Genomic DNA, 7,143 nt, shown 5'->3' with positions numbered 1-7,143 from the left:
CCAGGGGGGATGGTCACGCCACAATCCCTTCTCCTCCATTCTCCTCTTGGGATCTTGGGCACGCACGCACATGTGCTCGGCGTGAGTTTTAAGCCACCAGGTCCGGGACGCGAACCGCTGTCAACTACGTGGGAGTCCAGCGGCATAGCCATTACGCTAACTGCTGGTTCCCACACAAAATATCTTAATTAATCTAAATACTTTCAATAGTAAGTTCAGCTGCTATATACATATCTGTGAACAAAAGTTGACTTTGGGCATGAAACTCTGTGGGTAGAATGAATATACTATAAATAACACATAGCTAAGGCTATATAGCATACTGTGGTTACTAAATAGGTATTTTGAAAATATATTTTTTAATTTCGAGAAAGGCAGTTTTAACTTTAATAATCAAAATTTAAAAAAATGTTAAGATAACTTTCCTTTATACTTAAAGCCAGGAAATAGGTTAGGATTCTGTTTGAATAGTAGGTAACATGGACCTCTCTGCAACTCCAGAGAGGACAAAACACCTTAACACTGGAAAACAGAGCATAGAAGGACAGTAATGTCTTAGTCAAAAGTTATAAAATTCTATTTCACCAGTTCAAACTTATGTACTTTAACTTCTGTTGTGGTCTGACCTTTCCTTTTAAATTCTGGAAAATAACATTCAACTCTGGACTTGTCCCTACTATTAAGCTGACCATTTTCTTTTCTTTTTTGTTGGAGAGGTTTTTGCTATAGGGCACATGAGCTCTCCAGAAGGACAGAGAGAGACAGAAACGGAGAAATCACCCCCTCAGGGAGGATGGTCACGCTGCAATTCCTTCTCCTCCATTCTCTTTTCAAGACCTTGGGCATGCACACACACACACACACACACACACACACACACACACATACACACACATCCAGCGTGAGTTTAAGCCACCAGGTTCAGGACTCGAACTGTGGTCGACTACATGGGAGTCCAGCAACATAACCATTATGCCAACTGCTGGTCCCAAAGGTGGCCATTTTATTAGTTGTTTTAGAACTCTTCGGTGTGTCTGACTTCAGTTTTCCTGGGTTATCACTCCCTTCAGAACTTCTTAGAAAGCTGGTCTGGTGTTGGTAAATTCTTTCAGGTTTTTTTTTTTATCTGAGAATGTTCTTGTCTTCTCTTTCTATAGGAAGGATAATCTTGCCAATATAGTATTCTTGGTTGAAATTGTTTTTCACTCAATACTTTGAATATATTTTCCCATTCTTACCTTGCTTGCATTGTTTCCAATGAGAGGCTCACTGTTAGATTGATGGATATCCTTTGGAAGTAACTTGACGTTTCCTTCTTGCCAGTCTGAGTATCTTGTCTTTGTCTATGGTTTTGGTCATCCTGGCTATAATGTGTCTTAGAGAAGATCTTCTTTGGCTGATGCTATTTGGCGTCCTTTGTATTTCTTGGGTCTGGATCTTTGAATGCCTATCTAAGTTTGAGAAATTTTCTTCCAGGATTTCATGGAATATACTGTCAATGTCCTTTTTAGTTTCTTCTCCTACTGGGATACGGATTATCTGGATGTTTGGACATTTAATGGTATCTAGTATTTCTCGTATATTAGTCTCATTTTGGGGGGCTATTTTCTCAGTCTTCGTGGTGGACTTTAGTAGTCTAGCGATTCTGTCTTCAACATCTGAGATTCGATTTTTTGCATGATCTAGTCTGCTTTTAATACTTTCAAAGGAGGTTTTGACTTTCTGTATTATAGCCTTCATCTCCAATAGTTTCATTTGGTTTTGTTTTTTATGCTGTGTATTTCCTTTTTCAGCTTTTGCAAGAACTTCCCCAGCCCCTGGAACTCATCGGCTTTCTCCTTCTGGTGTTCATTGTCTCTCTTCTCTTCCATCTCTGTTAGTTTTGTCACTATGAATACTCTAAATTCTTTATCAGACATTTCCATGAGTTCTATTGTACTGTCTGTGGATGAAGAGGAGTTATTCTTTTCTCCTGGGGGTAAGGTGTTTTCTTGGTTTTGCATATTTCTTGTGCCTCTGTGTGATTTCTAGTCATCTGATGGGTTATTCGTTTTTCCCTAATTTCTGAAGATTAATCTGAGTGATCAGAGGCACATAGGAGGATGTGGTCTGCAAGCTCTTTGGTGTTGCATTTTTCTGCAGGGGCTCTACCAGGGTAAATTCTCAGCAGAACATCATCATTGCTCTTATCTCTGAAATCACCAGATCTCGGCTCTCATGGTGGACTCTGCTTTACGTTTTCTAACTGGTTATTGGGTTTATAATAAAGTCATGAATTTTTCTATGTAAATCTGGTATCTGACTATATGATCATATTACGGCCACCTCATTAGTTTTAACAGTTTGTTTAGATGTTTCATTTGTATTTTAGAGGTTTATATTACCCACTAACAAAATGGCAAGTTTCTCTCTCTTTTTTCTATATTTAGGCTTCCTGTTTGTTTTTCTTTTTTTTTTTTTTTTAAGAGAGATTTTTGCTATAGGGTGTATGAACTCACCAAAGAGACAGAAATGGAGAGAGAGAAAGTGAAAAATCACCCCCCAGGGAGATAGCCATGCTACAATCCTTTCTGTTCCATTCTCCTTTTTGGATTTTAGACATGCATACACATGTGTCTGGTTTGAGTTTCAAGCTGCCAGGTCTGGGACTCAAATCACGGTCAGCGTGTGTGAGTTCAGCTCTTCATCCACTATGCCGCCTGCTGGCCCCACTGTTTATTACTCTCATTCATTAGTTAGCTTCAGCTCGATGTAGAACATAATGGCAAGTGGTATAAAAGTTTGCCTTGTTCCTGTCGTTAATGGGAATGCCTTTAAAATTATTCTTGGCTCCTGGTAAAAAACATTTTTATAAATAAGAAATATTTCTTCTATTCCTAGCTCAGTAAGAAATAGTATTTTTTTTTTGAGAGAGAGAGAGAGATTTTTGCTATAGGGCGCGTGCGCTCGCCAGACAGACAGAGAGAGACATAGAGACAGAAAGCGAGAAATCACCCCCAGGGGGGATGGTCACGCCGCAATCCCTTCTTCTCCATTCTCCTCTCGGGATCTTGGGCACACACGCACATGCACCCGGTGTGAGTTTTAAGCCACCGGGTCCGGGACGTGAACTGCGGTTGACTACGTGGGAGTCCAGCGACATAGCCATTACGCTAACTGCTGGTTCCCAAGAAATAGTTTTTTTGATGTTTATTTTTTCATTTAGTTTTTTTTTTTTTTTTCTTTTTTAGAGATTTTTGTCATAGGGCGTGTGTGCTCACCAGAGAGAGACCAATAGACAGACAGAGTCAGTGAAAGGGAAAATGAGGAATCACCCCAGGGGGAATGGCCACACCACAGCCCCTTCTCCTCTATTCTCCTCCTGGGATCTTGAGTATACATGCACACATGCCCAGTGTGAATTTCAAGCCACTGGGTCTGGGACTCGAACTTTGTTGGACATGTAGGAGTTCAGCAATGCAACCACTATACCATCTGCTGGCCCCCTCATTTAGTTTTAGTAAGAAATATATGATAATTTTTTTTAAGATTTAAAAACAATCATAGGGCACTTATGCTCACCAAAGAGAGACAGAGAGAGGGGAAAAGTGAGCAATTAACCCCTCCCCCCACTGAAGGATGGCCATGCCACAATCCCTTCTCCTCCATTCTCCTCTTAGGATTTTAGGCATGCATGCACATGTGCCCTGTGTGTTTTTCAGGCCACCAGGTCAGAGACTTGAACCACAAAATTGGTCATGTGGGTTCTAGCACCTTAACCACCATGCTACCTGCTAGCTATTTAGATGATAAATTTTAATGTATGATTTTTCTGCGTATGCTTTGCTTTTCTGTTCTCTTAATATTGTCAATTGTACATTAACAGATTTTCTGATGCTCAGTTATCGTTGAATAACTAGAATAAACCCTAATAGGCCATGCTGTGTACTAACTGATTAATAACTACTGAATTCAACTTGATAATAGTTTAAAATATTGTTGAGATTTATGGAGGATCTGAGATTTTTCTCCTGACTGCAAGCTAATAAATTAGCTTATCATAGTCTCATGTATGCTGACAGAATACATGAGATTCCTAGGTCAGAGACAAAGGACGTTATTACTCATGCTATAATATGCAACATAAGCATCATGTTCCAATTGATTCCCCTTGCCCAGAAAGTCCCACAGGAACGAAGGAAAGGACCCTGTGTAGATGCTATACATGGAGCATGCTTGTACTATAGCCAAGGAACTCCAAGCCTAGGGACACTGAGTCTTTTATAAAGTGAAGTAACCAAACTTTTGAATGGAGACATTGTTTTTATTATACTAGACACTAAGTAAACCTGTCCTCTTTTCTGGATGGCGTTTCTATTACTGTCTTCCAAGGTTATTCACTATATAGACATCCTTGAAAATAGTCTGGAACAGAAGGGCAGTTAATATCGCTGCTTGAAGATACATAGAGAAAGGCCAACAGGTGTCCTGGTGGTTAAGGCACTGGACTCCAACATGGCCAACCATGGTCTGAGTTCTGGACATGACTGCTTTGCTTTCATACTTTTTTCTCTCTCTTGCTGCCTCTCTCTGGTGAGGGTGTGTGCCTTATAGCAAAATTTTTAAAAATTATAATAACGATAAATTAAATTTGGGACCAGCAGATACTGTGATGGTTACATCACTAAACTCTCATATGGTCAACCACAGTTTGAGTCCCAGACCTGGCAGCTTAAAACTCATGCTGGGCACATGTGCATGCATGCCCCAAATCCCAACAGAAGAATGGATAAGAAGGGATTGCGGTGTGGCCATCCCCCTGGAGGGTGATTTCTTACTTTCTGTTTCTCTGTCTCTTCAGCGAGTGCTTGTGCGCTATTAAAAAAAATCTCTCACCTTTCCATTAGGCAGCGCGCAGCGGCAAGATGGCGGTGCAGAATTCCAAGAAGAGGAAGGTTGTCACTGGTGGCATCTTTTTTTTTTTTTTTTTGAGAGGGTTTTTTTTCACTATAGGGCGCGTGCGCTCGCCAGACAGACAGAGAGAGACATAGAGACAGAAAGCGAGAAATCACCCCCCAGGGGGGATGGTCACGCCGCAATCCCTTCTCCTCCATTCTCCTCCCGGGATCTTGGGCACGCACGCACCCGCGCCCAGCGTGAGTTTTAAGCCACCGGGTCCGGGACACAACCCGTGGTCGACTACGTGGGAGTCCAGCGACATAGCCATTACGCTAACTGCTGGTTCCCGCTGGTGGCATCTTCAAAGCTGACCTGAATGAGTTCCTCATGCGGGAGCTGGCTGAAGATGGCTACTGTGGAGTTGAGGTTCGAGTTACTCCAACCAGGACAGAAATCATTATCTTAGCCACCAGGACACACAATGTTCTTGGCTAGAAGGGCCGGCGAATCCGAGAATTGCCTGCTGTCGTTCAGAAGAGGTTTGGCTTCCCTGAGGGCAGCGTAGAGCTTTATGCTGAGAAGGTGGCCACCAGAGGTCTGTGTGCCACTGCCCAGGCAGAGTCTCTGCGTTACAAACTCCCTGGAGGGCTCGCCGTGCGGAGGGCCTGCTACGGTGTGCTGCGGTTCATCATGGAGAGTGGGGCCCAGGGCTGCGAGGTTGTGGTGTCGGGGAAGCTCCGTGGACAGAGGGCGAAATCCATGAAGTTTGTGGATGGCCGATGAATCACAGTGGGGACCCTGTCAACTACTACGTTGACACCGCCGTGCGCCACGTGCTGTTCAGACAGGGCGTGCTGGGCACCGAAGTGAAGATCATGCTGCCCACCCAAGTGGTAAGATTGGCCCGAAGAAGCCCCTGCCCGATCACATGAGCATCGTGGAACCCAAAGATGAGATACTGCCCACCACCCCCATCTCAGAACAGAAGGGTGGGGAGCCAGAGCCACCTGCCATGCCCCAGCCAGTCCTCACGGTGTAACAGGGTCCTGGCAGCTGTATCTGGAGTCTGGATGTTACTCTGTAAAGGCGTTTAATAAAATCTTATAAAAAGAAAAAAAAATCTCTAAAAATAATAATAAAATAAATGAAATTAATCTTTAAATAAAAAAGATATGGAAGACACCCATGAAATCTGTCCCAACAGACTTGTACACATTGACATATATTCATAAGTGAGATTTAACTATAGTTTTCTTTTGGAGAATTTTCCAATTTGACATGTATCAGGATTTTGCTGGCTCCACAGGAAAAGAAATAATAAGCTATCATACTTGCACATGTTTAAAGGGAACATTAGGATAATACAGTCTTAGAAATACCGTGGAGTTTCCTTGTATAACTGTCTAGAGCTAGTGCCTTTGTCACGTCTAGATCTTTGACTGCCATTCAGATTTCTTCTATAGGTGTTGATCTTTTCAGGGCTTTCATCTCTTCTATGTCATTTCTTTTTTCTATTTTCCTTTTTTAAAAATGTATGGTAGAGCATGCATGCATACATGAAAGAGAGAAAGAAAGCATCCTCGACAGGGTTTCATCACGCCACGATTCCCTTGTCCACATTATCCAACTTGTCATGATCTTGGATGCATGCCCATACCTGGTGTGTTCCAGATCAGCCGAGCCAGGAATTTCACCTGCTCAGCATGTGGCTGCTAGTCCTACAGTTTAGTACACTACCAGCTATGCCACCGGGCTGAGCCTGTGTCAATTTTTTAAAGGAATTATTTATTTAACTTTGTTTATTTATTGTTATTATTATTATTAGAGACTTTTTTTTTTTCTATAGGGTGCATGTGCTCGCCAGAGAGAATGAGAAAGACAAAGAGGCAGAAAGAGAGAAATCACCCTCCATGGGGGATGGCGATGCCACAATTCCTTCTCCTGTGTTTACCTCTCAGAATTTTGGGCATGCACACACATACACCCAATGTGAGTTTAAACTGCTGGGTCCAGGACTCGAACTGCAGTTGACTACATGGGAGTCCAGTGATGTAACCATTATGCCATCTGCTGGTTCCAATTATTATTATTTTTAAATAATAATAATTGATGAAAAAAAGAGAGAGTGAGAAAGCAAGCCACCAGATCCAGGATTCAAATCACAGTTAACTATGTGGGAGTCCAATACCTTAACCACCATGCCTCCCCTGGACCCTGGTATGCTTGCTTTTTTTTTTTTTTTTTTTTTTTTTGAGGGGGGGAATC

At 42.3% G+C, this 7,143-nt stretch overlaps 1 pseudogene; it reads left to right on the top strand.

Moving 5' to 3' along the window:
* The first annotated feature begins 5,234 nt into the window (after positions 1 to 5,234).
* On the top strand, positions 5,235 to 5,917 carry LOC102469584 (40S ribosomal protein S3 pseudogene; annotated as a pseudogene).
* Positions 5,918 to 7,143: the final 1,226 nt, after the last annotated feature.

The sequence above is a fragment of the Tupaia chinensis genome, unplaced genomic scaffold (assembly GCF_000334495.1).
Source record: "Tupaia chinensis unplaced genomic scaffold, TupChi_1.0 Scaffold145741_1, whole genome shotgun sequence".
NCBI lineage: Eukaryota > Metazoa > Chordata > Mammalia > Scandentia > Tupaiidae > Tupaia > Tupaia belangeri.
The sequence above is the reverse complement of the archived record's forward strand: the minus strand, read 5'-3'. Positions and strand labels throughout refer to the sequence as shown.